Genomic DNA, 17,493 nt, shown 5'->3' on the forward strand with positions numbered 1-17,493 from the left:
ACTTCCCCATTAGAAATACATTTCTCAAGAGTGAGAAATATCACATCATGGTCAATTTATATCATACCCTTTGTTTAAATATATTCTTTTAAACTGTTCTAAAAGAAATGAAATTCTCAAGAATTATATAATTTATTTTCCCATGTAGGGATGTAAATACTTTAGTCTTACTAATTAACATTTTTTCTTTCTGTTTTTCTTTCTGTACATCACATGAGTCTTGTAATTGAAGATCAAAGTTTTAATTCACTCAGATCTTTTTATTGGGTAATATAGAAAATCCTCTATTCCACTGAAAATCCATCTTTTCACATGAAAGAATATTATGAATTTTATAGGGTAGTAGTAATCCAAGCTCCTTTGCCCTCCAGAATAATATATTCCAAGCCCTCAAATAATTTAATGTTGATACTGACAAGTCCTGTGTAATCCTGAATATGGCTCCCTGGTTTTTGAAATGTTTGTAGTATTTTCTCCTTTAGCTGACATTTCCTGAAATTTGATTTTTTCAAGGCATATTTTATCTTTTTGTTCTAAGATATTATGGCAGTTTTCCTTAATAATTCCCAACAAGATATTGTTCAGACTCTCTTTTTTTGATCCTGACCTTCAGGTAGACAAATAATTCATACATTACCTTGCCTGAGTCTATTTTCTAGGATGGTCATTTTTTTCTTAAGAGGCACTGTTTCTTCTGTTTTTTTAATCTTTGGGTTTTGCTCAATGGATGGAATCTTGGTGTCTCAGTAAGTCTTTAGTTTCTATTTTTGGAAGTCTAATTTTTAGGGTTTCACTTTCTTCAGTTAGCTTTTGTGTTTCCTTTTCCAGGTGGCTAATTTTACTTTTAAAGGAGTTGTTTTCCTTTTTTTTAATTGATCAATTTTAATTTTAAGGAAGCTGTTTTCCTTTGCAGTTTTTTGGTTTTAAAAGATTGCATTTTTCTACCTAGCCAGTTTTACTTCTAAATGTATTATTTTCTTTAGTTAATTTTTCATAATTCTCCTGCATGATTCTCATCTCTTTTCTCAAGGTTTGTTCCTCTTTAACTTTGGTTTCTAGAATCCTTTTTGAGTTCTTCCAAGAAGTCCTTTTGAATTTGAGACCAATTCATAATCCCCTTTGAGGCTTCTCATGTAGGAATTTTGTCACTGCTTTCTTCTTCTGAAATAATGTTTTTTATCCTCCCTATCATAAGAATAGCTTTCTATAGTTAGTACTTTTTGTTTTTGTTTTTGATTTTGCTCATTTTGATAGAAAGAGGAAAGGAATAGGAGAAAATGGACAGGGTGAGGGGAGGGATAGAGGGGTTTTAGGTGATAGAAGAGAGGGAAGATTGTAGGAGATGGTATTCAATTACAACACACTTTTGAGGAGGGACAGGGTGAATAGAGAGAAAGAGAATAGAATAAATGGGAGTGGGGAGGAACAAGATGGAGAAAAATACATCTAAGAATATAAACTTTGGGAAAAATATTGAAGCAACTTCTCTGGTGGATTTATGATCATGAATGTAATCCATCTCAAAGACAGAACTAATGTTATCTGAATGCAGACCGAAGCACCATTTTTTTTTTCTCTCATATTATTTCTCTTGAGGTTTCTCTATCTTTGTGGGGGGAGGGTGAATTTGTTTACTTTTACAACAAGACTACTGTAGTAATGTGAAAAACTAATTAATTTAAATAAAAAGAATGGCCCAGAAAAGTTACATGACTTGATCAAGGTCACACATCTTCCAAGTGGCAGCATTAGGATTCTTATTCAGGTCTTCTGCCTCCAAATTTAGTACTATCACAGCATTATGGTAAAGTCACCAAAATATTCATTGATCTTCTAGATGTCAATATCAATTAGGAAAGAAAATAGGGTGATATATTAATGAAAGGTACTTAACACTATCATGGAGGGTGTCCCAAAGATGTTAAATTTCTTGAGATGTTCCCATTTGTGAATGACATTGTACTGAATGCATAGAATCCTAGAGTTGTAAAGGCTCCCTTCTTTGCCCTTTGAGCCTAGGTAGACCTAGCTATTTATAGAAGCCAAGTTTCAGTGGCAAACTACATGAAAATCTTCAAATAAATCATCAACCCTTCCCCTCAAAACCCTACCCTAATTTATCCTGTTTTGAAACTATGAACCTTGACATTCCACCAGAAGAGTTTCTAGTCTGAAGATGATGATAGTAGTTTCCTTAAGCAGTAAGAGATTCTGGATTTGTCACTTTTTGGATTGAGGACTTTGTTTTGTGATTGAGTCCTGAGGCCCACCCTGGACTCATGGTTGTCAATCTTGAGTTTAAACTCCTTTTTCTTGACTTTTTTCTCCTTTCCTTTGTCCCACTTCTCATGTTCTTTTCTTGATTATGTATTCACTATAGCTTTGAGTTGCAATTTTGTATCCTCATTGTTGTCTAAGACAATATGACCATTAACTTTTTTTGCAAGTGCTAAGAGCATAGTAATAATGACTGGAGACCCAAATGTTACTGATCTTCCCAGCAGCAGAATTCAAATGATATTCAGTCTTCTTAGGAGGATGCTCTTCAATGGTACCACTTCCTGTGCCTGCTGGTAGATTTGAGCTTTTGGGTGTTTTCAGAAGTACCTTGGATGGTCCAAAGATATTAGATGTCATTTTCCTTGGTCTATTTGAAGGAATAACTTCTTCTGAAGTTCCAGAGAGATTACTTAAGTCTCCTTCCCAGGTTTCATCACTCTGGAGTTTGACTTGTTACCCTTGATCTCCTGCTTCTATGACAGTAGTAGTGATGTGACATCTATAGGGGTAAATGCAGTGGCAGTGGTGTTCCTTTCTCACTACAACTTAGGAGTGTGATCCGCATTAATAATCCAAATAGGCAAAGACAAGTGGATAAATAATATAAATGACTCATAATAGGGTGTGTAGTTTGAATGGTAGTCCACTGAGTTAATTTCTGAGAAAATATCTTTTGGAGAAATGCTTCAGCTGGACCTAAGATTAATTAGGCAAAACAGTGCTCTAGATTGATATTGAGAAATTATATAGTACTTTTGATGAACTCAAGCCAGTCTTTGACATGAAACTATAACCCCGCTCATATCCTTTAACCATCAATATTCTCTAGGGATGCTGTTTTTGTCAGTTCTTCATTTTCAAAGAGGACCAATGCAGTTGAGATCAAGGTTTAAGCAAATACTGTGGAACATCTAGAGCTTTGTCAGTCATCCAATGATACAATGTATTTCTAATGCTTAGAATACCTTTATCTCTAATTAACTAATTTTGATGGTTCATCAAAGTCCTAAAGAGAAATGCATATTAAATGGTTACAAGTGGGATTTAACATTTTCCAGTGATGACTTCTGCAAAGTATATGGCACATATGATCCAAAAAGGATATGTGTCTTCAATTCTATGGGGTGAAGAATAGAATCCGAAAAGGTTAAGGACCATGTTGACAATATTAAGTGCTACCAATCCTTCAAGGTTCAGCTGAACTCTCACAGGATTTTGGCCTTCCTGAATGTAGGAGTCTGCCTTAGCAAATTTCTAGCACCCCTTGGATACTAACAGAAGTCATGCAAAAGTGGGCAAATTATGAAAGCACTTCTGATTACAATGACTATGTCCAAGATATATACATACATATATACGTATTGCTAAGTGGAGAGGGGAGGCTTAATGGGATATTTTAGAGAAGTCTGACTATAATTTCTGCAGATTCCAGACATTCTGAGTGGATCCAGGATACCTTATAGGTGGGAAAAGCAAGATCACCCCAGAATTGGGATCCTTCATCTACTGATCACATGTGCTAACTAGTTAAGATACTCTCTTGATTGATTTTCCTTTGTAAATGGCCTGAAGCAGTTAGGTGGTATAGTGGGAAGAGAATTGACCTAGGAGTCAATAAGATTTGAGTTTGAATATTTGATGAAACTTTCTAACTATACAAAGTAGTAAGCATATGGTATGTATCCTAGCTATAAACATACCAATCAGAAGTGCCTTCATAATCTTCTTACCTCTGGGTGGTTTCTATAAGTTTCTATGGGAACATTTTTTTTAAGGTTTTTTTTTTTTTGCAAGGCAAACAGGGTTAAGTGTGACCCAAGGCCAAACAGCTAGGTAATTATTAAGTGTTTGAGACCGGATTTGAACCCAGGTACTCCCGACTTCAAGGCCGGTGCTTTATCCACCTAGCCACCTAGCCAACCCTATGGGAACTTTTTAAACAAATCATTTGACCTTGCTTTCCTCAATTGTAAAATGGGGATAAAAATAGTAATAATTTCAAAGAATTATTGTGAGGGTCAAATGAGATAAAACATATTAAGTGCTTTATAAACTTTTTCAAATACTAGCCATGATAACCCTGATGATGATAATGTGATATTTGTGCTTTTGATAGATATCATATATTTTTTGACTCAAGACCCATGCTACTTGATGGCTATTAACACAAATTTCAAAGGAAGGATTTGATGACAATATGTGAAACTTGAATAAAAAGATCCTATCCTACTGCCAAATTCTAAAAATATGTGAATTTTTTCTGCATTTCGCTTTCAATACCTTTGGGAAATTCAGCAAAACACAAGTAGATTGTTCATTTCTTTTTCCTACCACCATTCCTAAATACTTGTGGAATGTCTGCTAATATACACAGAACTTTTTTCTACTTTTGAAACAACTGAGAAAGAAATGGTTGCCTTTCTAACACCTCTGAAGAGATGACAGAGGTAGTAAATGATCTCGACAGTGGTTATCCATGTAAAAAATACTTCAATTTTCCATACAAGTGCCTAAGTGATTTTCCTAAAGGGCATGTTGTAGTGTAGTGTCTCTTCTACTCAGTGGAATATGGTATTTTTTGTTTATTTCTTCTGTAGAACAAGCTATTTGTTTGTCATTTGATATATAATGTCAATCTTATCCCAATTCCAGACATTTTTTTGGTCCATTACTTTTTTTTTACTCATACTACAAACTGGTCAAGTTGGTCTTCTTGTCATTCCTCATTCACAACACTCAGTTGTCTATCTTTGAACCTCTGTACTGACAGTATCCCATGCTTGAAATTTGACCTCACCTCTGTCTTATAAAATTCATGGGTTCTTTCAAGCCTAAACTGCATGATGTATATATGAAGACTTTCTTCATTCTCCTGGCTACTGGTACTCTTGTCAGCAAAATCACCTTGTATCTCTTTTGTGAGAGACAGCCTAGCATATGGGGTAAAGGGTTAGCTTCAGAGCTAGGGGAAAAAGCTAGTTTCAATAATGGATTTATGATGCTAGACTAATCACTTAACCTTTCAGTGTACTAGGACACTCTTTAGGACTACAGATTACAAAGAAAGTGGTCATGTGTTAGTAAAAGATATTTCTTCATCTGGAAATTCCATCTCTCATTGAAATCACATATCTATTATATATATATCACATATACATCAATATATATATATACATATATTTACACATACATGTATATATATATATATATATATATATATATATCAATAGATGTTACTTCCCTGAGGATGAACACTATTATATTTTCATGCTAGCATCTCCAGGGCCTAGAAAAAATTAAGTACTTAATATATATTTGAGTAAATCATTGGCATAGAAGACAGAACTCCTTTTAAAAAGTAAGACACAGGGAAAAAAGAGTCCAGTAAGATGCACTAATTCCATTCTTGAGAAATTGCAGGCATAGAAGATACCCAAGAGTAGTTTCTCAAGAAGGGCTTTTGAAGATTCTTAAAGCTGATGACAAATTAGTAAAACAACAGTCCCCAAGGAATATAGAACTTCTTCTAAAATAGCTGCTCTATAAGTCGTCTTTCTTATATATTGATCCCAGATCCCTGAAAAACAAAAACTAAAAACCATACACATTCTTCAACCTTGAAGGTCTTTTTAAGTGGATGGAAGTAAATAATTCTGATCATGCAGAAAAGAGATATTAAGGTAGGAATGATAATTATAACCCCTGGGTGTTTCTGCCTTGTCAATTCTTTCTACTTGACTCTAAGAAATACTTTGAGTAGAAGAAAACGGGTGGGAGAAGGATGAAAGGAGACTAAATATTTATAAATATCAGCTTACATTTCTATGATGCTTTAAAGTTTGCAAAACATTTGACTCCTACAAACTCTAGGAAAAGTAGGTGCTATGATATGTCTTTGACAAATGAGGAAGGTGGGGCCAAAGTTAAGTGACTTACCAAAGGACAGATATAGATAGTATCTATATGTACAACTCTAGTCAATATGTCTAATTGTCTATCTATGACATAATGTCTGCCTATAAACAGATTTTTGTGAAAATTTGTATTTTCCATCTTATCTGAGAAGGCTGAAAAAATAATCTTCATTTCACAATTACTGTGTCAAAGCAGAAGCTATACTAGATTTAGTATCAGTAGAAATTAGTTCAAATTTTGATTCTGCTGCTATAATAATAATAACTTACTTTTAAAAAGGTTTACAAAACACTTTACATCTCTTATCTCATTTGAATCTCATAATAGCCCTTCGAAATAGCTAGAATTATTATCCTCATTGTATAGACAAGGAAACTGAGTCAAAGTTTGTAACTTCTCCAGCATCACAGAGTTAATGCTGAGGCAGAATTTGAACTCAGGTTTCTGTTCACTGTGCCACATTGGGCCATTCATGGTTCTTTTCTTTGACTTACTTTCTGCATATGTCAAATAGTATTGAAGTAAATGACCTTTCAAAGGCACTTGCAGCTCAACAGGCAAAAACTTCTGTTTCTATTCTGTATTCTATTCTATTCTGTTCTATTTCTCCAAAATAATATTGACCACATACCTCTGGCATTTTTTAAAATAGTAAAGGAATCTCTGATTTAATAATTTCTATTATACATCATCTAAGGGTGGTATCAGTTTCATATTAAACAAGGTATTATATGGTTTTTAAATGTATTTGGGTGCCATGCCTGCACCATTGCCAACCATGCCTTGTTCAATAATATGAATTTGTTATTTAGATCCAGCTTCACTGAAAAGAGTGTTGTTTTCAGGAAAAGATTGGGCTTCATAAGATTTTCCTTATCTCTGTTTCCCATCTGGCTTGTTGTTAGAAGCATTTAATCCTGTGTTTGCTGCCAATGTTTCCCAGAAATCCTTATAATTGCTTGGAATTTGTAAGAACTGTTCCGGTCTAGTGCACAATTAGGGATGCACTATAAAATTTTCATTACTTGATTTAGTTGGAATTATGAGATGGATGGTGGGGTGGGGCAATAAGGACCTGAGCCTTATAAATAAAGAGACTTAATATTTGAAAAGGAAAAGAATTTAAGGATAACATTTTGGTTTATCCCTATAAATGAAGAACCAGCCAAATTCCACAGCCAAGCTAAAAGGATTATGTTTATTTTCTTTAATGGAAAAGATATTTAGTGAGTTTTCTTCTATGTAACTTGGTTTTGTTTTGTTTTTTTAGTTTTTGCAAGGCAATGGGGTTAAGTGGCTTGCCCAAGGCCACACAGCTAGGTAATTAAAGGTCTGAGCTTGGATTGCATGTAACTTGGAAAAAAGCAAGAACTCTTTCTGTGGTTTGTTAAAATTGACATAATAGTAACAATAATAATGATAATAATGATAATAATAATAATGATGATACAGTAAGTCAAAGGAGCTTGGTAGATGAACTGCCCGTGCCTCCCTATTTCTTCTTTGAAATTCATTTTTCTCTCTGTGCTCTTTTAGTTGTTCTCTCTGCTCTTTTTAAAGTTCATGAAATAGGTGCAGTTAGGTGTCACAGTGGATAGAGCATGGATCCTGGAGTCAGGAGGACCTGAGTTCAAATTTGACACTTAATAATTACCTAGCTGTGTTACCTACAGTAAGCCATTTAATCACATTACCTTGCAAAAACAAAAAAAAATAAGTAAATAAATAAAAATAAAGCTCATTAGATCATCTTCTGGTTGTAAGAGGCAATATTGGGCACAGAAAGTCCCCCCCAAATTCTTTCAAGTAATTCTCAAAATCTTGGCTAAAGCTATCATCTTTTCTAGCTGATCAATAACTCAAATTCCCAAATCTAAATTAATTGCTATTTTTAAATAAGCTCTATAAGACATGAATCTTTAACCAGTCATAATGTACTTTCTAATAGTAACATTTCATTTTATACAGTGTCTGGGAATATTTTGTTCCAATTTGATTAGGGATTTTTCAAATCTTATTTATTGGTATTTTCACTTTTTTCCCCTTCATTCACTCCTTATCTGAGATCATTTCCTCACTTTACAGACTTATTTCTCCACCATAAACCAGCTGCCCACTCATCCTGGAAGATCTTTTCACCCCTGTGACCCTCTGCTTTAATTGGTCAGTACTGACTAGAACCTCCATTTTGGGGAAAGTGTCCAGACCTGTCATATTTATCACTTCATTTATCTCTGGGTTCCAGTTTTAAGTCTCTGCTCTCTCACAGACACACTTTCAGCTTCATTTAATGCTTTCTCTTCCCTTACATTAAAACAGAATCATGAGGCCAAGGATTTTCTTGCTTTTACTTTGTCTTTGAACATCCAAGACATAGTAATCACACACACACACACACACACGCACACAAAAATATTGCCTACTCGGTTTAACTTGATAAAGGTACCAGAGTGCTGAGCAAATATATTAACTAGATTGAGTGTGTCACTTATTATGCCCATTTTCCCTTTATCCCCCAACTCACTGTCTACACTTTACTAAGTTTACCCTGTAATCCTTTATCTTCGTAAATAAAACCTACAAGTATAGTATTATTCATTGCCTTCTAAAAAGAAATATCCCCCTTTGCCTACTTTGGATACATGGACTAGATATGCATATAGATGCCAGTAATAAATGACAATTGGTGGATTAAGAACACAAATCTTTGGATTCATCAAAATAGTATTCTATGTATCTATGTATGAAGTAAAACCCTCTTAAAAGTAATCCTCAGAGCCCCTCATACTCCATTAATGTTTGCTATTTCTCTTGCTTCTCCACTTTTCAGGATTTCTAAATTGCTTCCGAGTTGGCCACAGCATTAGATTAAATCCATTAAATTATGGTAATGGAAGTTGGTCTCTGTCAGTAGAGTTAGGTGTAAAAAGTTACATGTAATTGAAAAATTTGAGGTTCCATACTTGTATTTTATATGTTCCAGCTCCATGGGCATATGAAATTAAGAGAATAACACTGCAGTGCTCTGGACCTAAAAATTCACCTAAGTGTGTGAAGTCAGGTGAAAAACTGATAATCCGTTGGTGGTAATCAGGATTCTAAAACCACTCTTACCACAGATGCCTAATTCTGGATATATCATTGGGTAGAGGGAGCATGGCAAAGTAGCTAAAGTGACCAGGTTTGGAGTTAGGAAGGTCTGGGTTCAATATCTTCAGTCAATAAACATTAATAAGATGTTTATTATTTGCTAGACAGATAGGTGACTCCTTAGATAAATTGCTGGGTATAGGGTCAGGAAGATCTGAGTTCAAATCCAACTTTATATGCTAAAAAAACTCTGCAAAGTTGAGTAAGTCACAACTTCTTCTTGCCTTAATTTGCTGGAGAAGGTGGAAAACCACTCTAGGAGCTCTTCCAAGAAAACTCCATGCCCAAGAGTTGGACATGACCAAAAAACAATGTGCCAGATACTGCTAAGACCTGAAAATATTAGAAAGGCAAAGGATAAAATATTACCTGTGGTTATTTTATTTCTATGTGCATCATTGGACAAGGGATTAAACTTCTGTCTGAAGCCAATCACAGAATTCAGAATTATTTGAAGCTGGAAAAAAACCATAGTTCCCTAAAACTTCTATGTTACAACATATCTGATAAGATATCATCACATTCAGTTTCATCTTATGGAATTATAGGGAGACAGAGAATAGCTAGGTGGTACAATAGATAGAGAACTGGCCTTGGCATCAAGATAGGAGTTGGAATCCAATCTCAGATACTTGACACTTCCTATCTGTGTGACCTTCACATCCAGGAACATCTCCATTTGTCCTGCTTCATATCTGGACCCAGGTGATTCTGGAGGAGAAAGTGAAGCTTGTGACTTAGCCCAACAGCTCCTTACTCAAATCCAATCATTTGCTTGTCATGGTATCACCTTGAGAATGAAGGACAAAAACAGGACAGGACAGAGTAAAGGGTATTATTATCTTTTACTTATTTCTTCAGGCTATGTATCTCTTAGTTGAGTTAAAAATTAAAAGGTTTTTGCTTGTTTGTTTTAATTTGGTTTCTATATCAATTTGAATCTTATGGAGCTTGTGGTTTACTAAAATTCACAGATCTTTTTCAAACAAATCACTCTCTAACAATGTTAACCTGTCTGATTCTTGTGAAGCTGATTTATTTTATCTCTACTGAATTATATATATATGTATATATATGTATGTATTTATGTATTTTAGCCCAGACATATGAAATATGTGGTCTATGATTACATTTTCAAGAAATTCTAAAGGAATTTGGTGAATGTGATACCAAAAATTACTGAAGTAACATCTTAATGTGAAGTTTATTTATTGTATTTATCTCTACTGTTGAACCAGATTAAAATGTAATTGGGTGACAAAATAAATAAAAATATGATAAAATCCAAATAATGTGAAAATGGGATTTTCTAAGTTACTAAACAGCCTATAGGAAGGAACCCTTATGTGCACTTCAGCAACCCACATTTTTATTTGATTTTGTTACTACTGTTCTTCTCAAAGGTTTTGGTTAGGTCTCATTTTCTTTTTCTTCTTTTTGCATCTTGATCCTATCATTAGCAATTTTTCCCCAGCTTTGTGTGCATCTGTATCTTTGTAGAATGAATCTAGAAAGTGGCACAGGTTGTGTGTTATTTGTATAGATAGGATGGAGTTTCTACACTAGTAGCTCCAAACACTGTCAAGATTTCAGATCATTTATGTATCTATGGATAATGTGTGTGAAAGGTATTGATGAACCCCAAATTTTATAGGATTTTCATCTGAAACAAATTTACAAAGAATCTAGTCCCATATCTGTTCTTTTTTCTGATGTGAAACTTTATGTTTATTTATGTCTGTTTATTTATTATTTATTTATTTTTTCACATTACTACAATAGTCTTGTTGTAAGGGTAAACATAACCCCCCCCCCCTTCACAAAGATAAATGAAAGGAGAATAAAAAGAAGTGTGCTTCAATCTGTATTCAATTATCATCAGTTCTGTCTTTGGGGTGGATTGCATTTTTATCATAAGTCCAACAGAGAAATTGTTTCAATATTTTCCCAAGTTGCTATTACTAGCTATATTTCCCCTCCATCCTATTCCTCTCCCCCATTTATTCTATTCTCTCTCTCTCCTTTCTCCCTGTCCCTTCCCAAAAGTGTGCTATATCTTCCTCTCCTATGATCTTCCCTCTCTTGTCACCTACACCCAACACCCCCCATCCTGTTCTCTTGCTCTCATCGGTTTTTTCTCTTTTTTTCCCCTCCAGGTTAGGATAAATTTGTATACCCTATTGAGTGTGCATGCTATTTTTTCTCTGAGCCACTTTCAATGAGAGCAAAGGCTCATTCATTCCCATCGCCTTCCCTTCTTCCACTCCATTGCAAAAACTTTTTCTTTCCTCTTTTACATAAAATAACCTAGCCCATTCTACTTCTCTTTTCTCTTTCTCCCAGTGCATTCCTTTCTCACCCATTAACTCACTCTTTACAATATATCTTCATATTCACTTCCCTCCTGTGACTTGTCCATATCTGCTCATTCTAACTGCTCTAATAAATGAGAAAGTTCATGTGAGTTATCAGCATCATCTTTCCTTGTAGAAATACAAACAGTTCAACATCATTAAATCCCTCATAATTTACCCTTCCCTTCCACTCTCTCTATGCTCTACCTCCTGACTCCTATCCTTGAAGATCAAACTGTCTGTTCAGCTCTAGTCATTTCAACAGGAAAGTTTGAAAGCCCCCTATTTCTTCCTTTTTTTTAGGTTTTTTTTGCAAGGCAATGGTGTTAAGTGCCTTGCCCAAGGCCACACAGCTAGGTAATTATTAAGTGTCTGAGGCTGGATTTGAACTCAGGTACTTCTGACTCCAGGACTGGTGCCCTATCCACTGTGCCACCTAGCCTCCATGAAAGTCCCCTATTTCATTGAATGTCTACCTTTTCCCCTGAAAGAAGATGTTCAGTTTTGCTGGGTAATGATTCTCACTTGTAATCCAGGCTCTTTTGCCTTCCAGAATACCATATTCCAAGTCCTATGACCCCTTAATGTAGATGTCACTAATTTCTGTCTAATCCTGATTATAGCATCACAATGTTTGAATTGTTTCTTTCTGGCTGCTTGTAATATTTTTCTCCTTAACTTATGGTTCTGTAATTCGGAAATAATATTCCTGGGAGTTTTTATTTTGGAATCTCAGGAGGTGGTTGGTGAATTCCATCAATTTCTTTTTAACCCTTTACTTCTAAGATTTTAGGGAAAATTTCCTGGAGAATTTCTTGAAAATTAAGTCTAGGCTCTTCCTGATTATGACTTTCAGGTAGTGCAATAATTTTAAAATTATTTCTCCTGCATCTGTTTTCTAGGTCAGTTGTTTTCCCACTGAGATACTTCACATTTTCTTCTAGTTTTTTATTCTTTTGGTTTTTGTTTTATTGTTTCTTGATTTCTTACAAAGTCATCAGCTTCCTTTAGCTCCATTCTACATTTAAAAGAATTATTTTCTTCAGAGATATTTTTAAAATCTCCTTTTCCATTTGGCCAATTCTACTTTTTAAGACAGTCTTCTCCTCATTGGCTTATTGGACTAATTTTTCAATTTGACATAAGCTAGTTTTTAAGATGCTATTTTCTTCAGTATTTTTTGGTATCACATTCACCAACCTGCTGACTTGGTTTTCATGATTTTCCCACATTGCTCTCATTTCTCTTTCCAATTGTTCCTCTATGTCTCTTACTTGATATTCAAAATCTTTTTTGAGCTCTTCTAAGCCTAAGACCACTTCATGTATTTTGGAGGCTTTTAATACAGAGGCTTTGTCATCTTGTGAGTATGAACTTTGAATCTCCATGGGACTAAATAGATAACTAAATAGTTATCTATTGTCAGATTCTTTTTCGTTTGATTTTTGCTCATTTCCTCAACCTATGACTTGATTTTAACTCTTTGTTAAGGTAGGGCTCTGTTTCTAGGGTGGAGGATGCACTTTCAGGAGCCATCCTCAGGACCTGAAGAAAGACTCTGACTCCTCTCCTAAGTATGCTCTGGTCTGTGGATAATCACAAGCACTCCCCTCTACCTTGGAACTGAGAGGAAGGTCCTGCTCCACTGTGGCAGTAAAACTTCCCTTTCTAATATACTGGGATCTGAGTATGGGCAAAGCAACTAAGTCTTTCCTCAGAGATGGCAGAGAGACTTCTTCAGTCTCCCCTCACACCCTTAATGTCCATGAGCTAAGTGCTCTGGAAGCAGTTGCTAGGTGACTCTATGGGCCTAGTTCCAATTCCTGGGGCCAGGGCTGCACTAAGGACTGCACTGGACTGAGCTTCACACTCACACTGGTGTGGTGGAGTATTCCTACTGACCTTCCAAGTTGTCCTTGGCAATCCCTGGGCTGAGAGATCTGGAAACTATCACTGTTGTCAGGGACCCAGGTCCCACTAGGGATCCAGTTGCCCCATGGGGCTGTTCATGGATGGCTGAAGTCAGTTTATTGTGGTATGGCCACAACCTGGACTGCACCGTGTTCCTTTCCAACCACTGCATAACAGACCTTACCCTCAGGTCTTCAGTCAGTCTTTCTATGTGTTCCACAACTCTAGAATTTGCTTAGTCATTGTTTATAGGCATTTAAAGGCATTTGGAATGGTCTGGGGAAGAGCTTTGGGAATTTTCTGTCTCCACTCTGCCACCTTGATTCCATACCCCAAACTTCAGTTTTTAAGAGGAAAAATGTTTTACTCAAGCTCACATAAATAAGAAGCAAAGCAAAGAACTAAACTCAGATTTGCTGACTATAAATCCCAAATTCCTCGTATTACCTAAATACTTGTAACAAATTAGGCAGAGGTCCAGGTAATAACACAGTACGTCATAACTTTATTGTTTATCAGTAACACTTTATCCAAGTTCATATTGGAAGAGAGAGAAAAGGAGATCCTTTCCAGACAGTATTCTTCAAAGGGAGAGGATTCAGGGGAAACCTACTTGCTATTGAAGTGGAAATGTCTTTTTAGATGTCTGACTACCATGAAAATGAGTAAGTGAATTTACAGTAGAATCTGGTGAAATTTAGCAGTTGCATTTTAGCTCAAGAGGTCATTTGAACCCTAAACTCTAGAAACCCTGAGGAGCAGGACTGCAGAAAAGGTTACCCGAACTCTATGCAAAGTTTAAATGCTGCTATTTACAGAGCTCTGCTCTTCTGACCTCATCATCCAGGATTCTTTCACTCAGTCCGTGACAGATATTTACACACATAGAAGTCCCAACATACAATTGTAGATTGACAGATGGAGAAAAACAGAGAAAGAGAACAAGAGAGTGATCTATATTATCTTAGCAATAGAATAAAAGCAGAAGGATTCTGGAAAGTTTGGGAACTGTTTTTAATGAGTGAACCTATTTTCTTGTTATTCCATGATGAATTTTAAATGCTGAGAAAAGGAATTTTTGTAACTGGATATAAAATACATGAATACTATCCCTTATACCCTCTTAAATACAAAGAAGAATCTCCACATATACAATAAAAACTAAAATGATAGTTTTAGAGCTGAAATATTCAAAAGCACTGTGAATGAATTATGTGTCAGAAAGAAAGAGTTTGAATCCCAATTTTGCTATTTACTCATTTGTTACTTTGAGTATGATTTTCTTTTTCCTCTCTGGGCTTCTGTTTCCTCTTTTGTAAAATGAGCAGTACACTAGATGACCTATAAGGTCCCCTCCAAGTCCAATTCTAAGATCCTATAACCTTAAATCGAACCGTGTCATTTTGATAGGTGAAGAAAGTGGATACCAAAGTTCCTAGGTTATCCATAGTTATCTAATAGTACAACACAGACAAGAATTCAGATGTCATGATTTCTTATCAAGTGCCCTTTTCGCTAGACTGAATTGTCTTAAGTTTGTGTTATTCAATGTAATTACTAGGTTGTAGTCAAAACAATACATATTCTTTCAAATCTAGAGATAAGAAAAAGTTTCATTGAATTATACATATTCATCAATAGAATACATAACCAGCAAGTCAGTTTTGGTTTATTTTTTACATGTATGTGTATGTTTTATTTTTCCTTTACATGGAAAGATAGATTTCTATATGCATTGTATATGAGATTTTGAGTTCCAAATATTTTTCTTTTTCTTTCTTTCCTCCCTGTCCCCAAGAGAGCAAAGTAGTCTAATACAGGTGATACATGAACAATCCTGTTAAACATATTTCTATAATTAAGTCATTTTATGAAAAAAAAGCAGAAGAAAAGGGGGAAATTGAGGGAAAACACAAATTTTAGAAAGTTAAAATAGTATGCTTTTGTTTTTAATTAGAGTCCATATTCTGTTTCCTGGATGTGGAGACTGGCCATAACAAGTCTCTCAGGATTCCTTGAGCACTGAATTGCTGAGAGGAATTATTTTAATCATAGTTGATCATCTCATAACATTGCTGCTACTGTGTACAATGTTCTTCTGCTTCTGTTCATTTTACTCAGTATACATTTATGTAATTTTTTCCAGGTTTTTCTGAAATCTGCCTGCTCATGATTTCTTATAGAACAATAATATTTCATCATATTCATATACTACAACTTGTTTAGCCATTCCCCCAAATGATGGATATCTCCTCAATTTCCAATTCTTTGCCACAAAAAATGAGGCAATGTATATTTTTGTGCATGTGAATCCTTTTCCCTTTTTAAAGATCTTTTGGGGATACAGATATAGTAGTAGTAGTAGTAGTAGTAGTAATTCTGGATCAAAGGATATGCATAGATTATAACCCCTTGCACAGAGCAGGTCAGTCTTTCTAAGGAACCAACTGCACATCTCAATCATAAAATTCTGTTGTGGTGGTTTTGGTTGTCATTTTTCAGTAGTCTAATTTTTGGCAACTCCATTTGAGATTTTCTTGGAAAAGATACTGGAATGTTTTTCTATTTCCTTCTCCCAACTCATTTTATAGATGAGGAAAATGTGGTAAAAAGGATTAAATGACTTACCCAGATTCATACAGATTTGAACTCTGGAAGATGAGTCTTCCTGACTTCAGACCTGGGAATCTCTACTGTGTCACCTAGCTACCTCTACATAATCATAAGCCAAAATGATCAATACATTCTAGTTGTTGTCTGCACTGTGTAGATGAGAGTGAATAGCTTGATAAAAAGAGTTGGAGTTGAAATGATTCTGGTCCTGCTTCTGACAATCTTTATATTGGTAGAACCAGAAAAAAATTGATGTTACATGATTTCCAGAGCCATAGACAAAGGTGGTGACAAAGTCACCACCACCACCATCACCACCACCAAAGTCAAGATTATATTTTAAAGGGGAAGAGAAGAAGATGAACTTTTAGTAACTTAAAGTTGATCTTTTGATTTTTCTTTTGGGAAAAAGGGTGGTTAGAATTGTGATTTCATTAGTTTGGGAATCTTCTGAGTTGTACTACATGATCTTTGAGCTCCAGTCCAACTCGGTGATTCAGAATTACTCAGAACCAGGTATAATAATAATTCAAATGCCACAGACTTGATGTATAATTGGATAAAGATAGCTTGTTATTGTGAAAACACCTCTGGCTTTAGAGTCAGAAAATCTGGCCTGGAATCTTTCATATTTGCAATCAATCTTCAACTTTTTCCAGGCTAACATTCCTAGAAAATGATGCAAAAGTTAAAAAGCTTGATAGTTGTTACATTGAAACTACCGGAATTAAGCAGTTATGTTTATAAAACTGCCAAAAATTATAAACTTAGATGTCAAAAAATTTAAACATATGAGTGTCAAGGATTGGCTGTACTTACATGTATGGCCTTGGGCAAGTCTCCTGGCATCTTTGTTCATCAATTTTCTCATCTTTGAAATGAAGGAATTAGATTATCTGAACTGTAACAATCCTGTCTAGTCTAAATCTATGGTATGAATTATCACATAACTCAAAGCATTCTTTTTTGTTTTGTCTTGCTTTGATAGTCAGCAGTAGGTAAAAAAAAGTTTAAATACTGGAGATTAACTAAGATGACAGAATATGGATGACAAAAGTTTAAATACTGGAGATTGGCAAAGATGACAGAATATGAATTAGGGGAACAAGTATTTATTTATTATATAAAATGGACTAGACATTACAGTACTTTACAAATATTATTTCTTTTGATCTTCAACTTTAACAGGTAGGTAATATAATGAATCCCATTTTACTCTTAAGTAAACTGAAACAAACAGAGGTTGCATGACTTGTCTAAGTGATACAGA

At 35.0% G+C, this 17,493-nt stretch overlaps 1 pseudogene; it reads right to left on the reverse strand.

Moving 5' to 3' along the window:
* Window positions 1-2,165: 2,165 nt before the first annotated feature.
* Window positions 2,166-13,087, reverse strand: LOC141496422 (jupiter microtubule associated homolog 2 pseudogene; annotated as a pseudogene).
* Window positions 13,088-17,493: the final 4,406 nt, after the last annotated feature.

Source organism: Macrotis lagotis, chromosome 8 (assembly GCF_037893015.1).
Source record: "Macrotis lagotis isolate mMagLag1 chromosome 8, bilby.v1.9.chrom.fasta, whole genome shotgun sequence".
Taxonomy (NCBI): domain Eukaryota; kingdom Metazoa; phylum Chordata; class Mammalia; order Peramelemorphia; family Peramelidae; genus Macrotis; species Macrotis lagotis.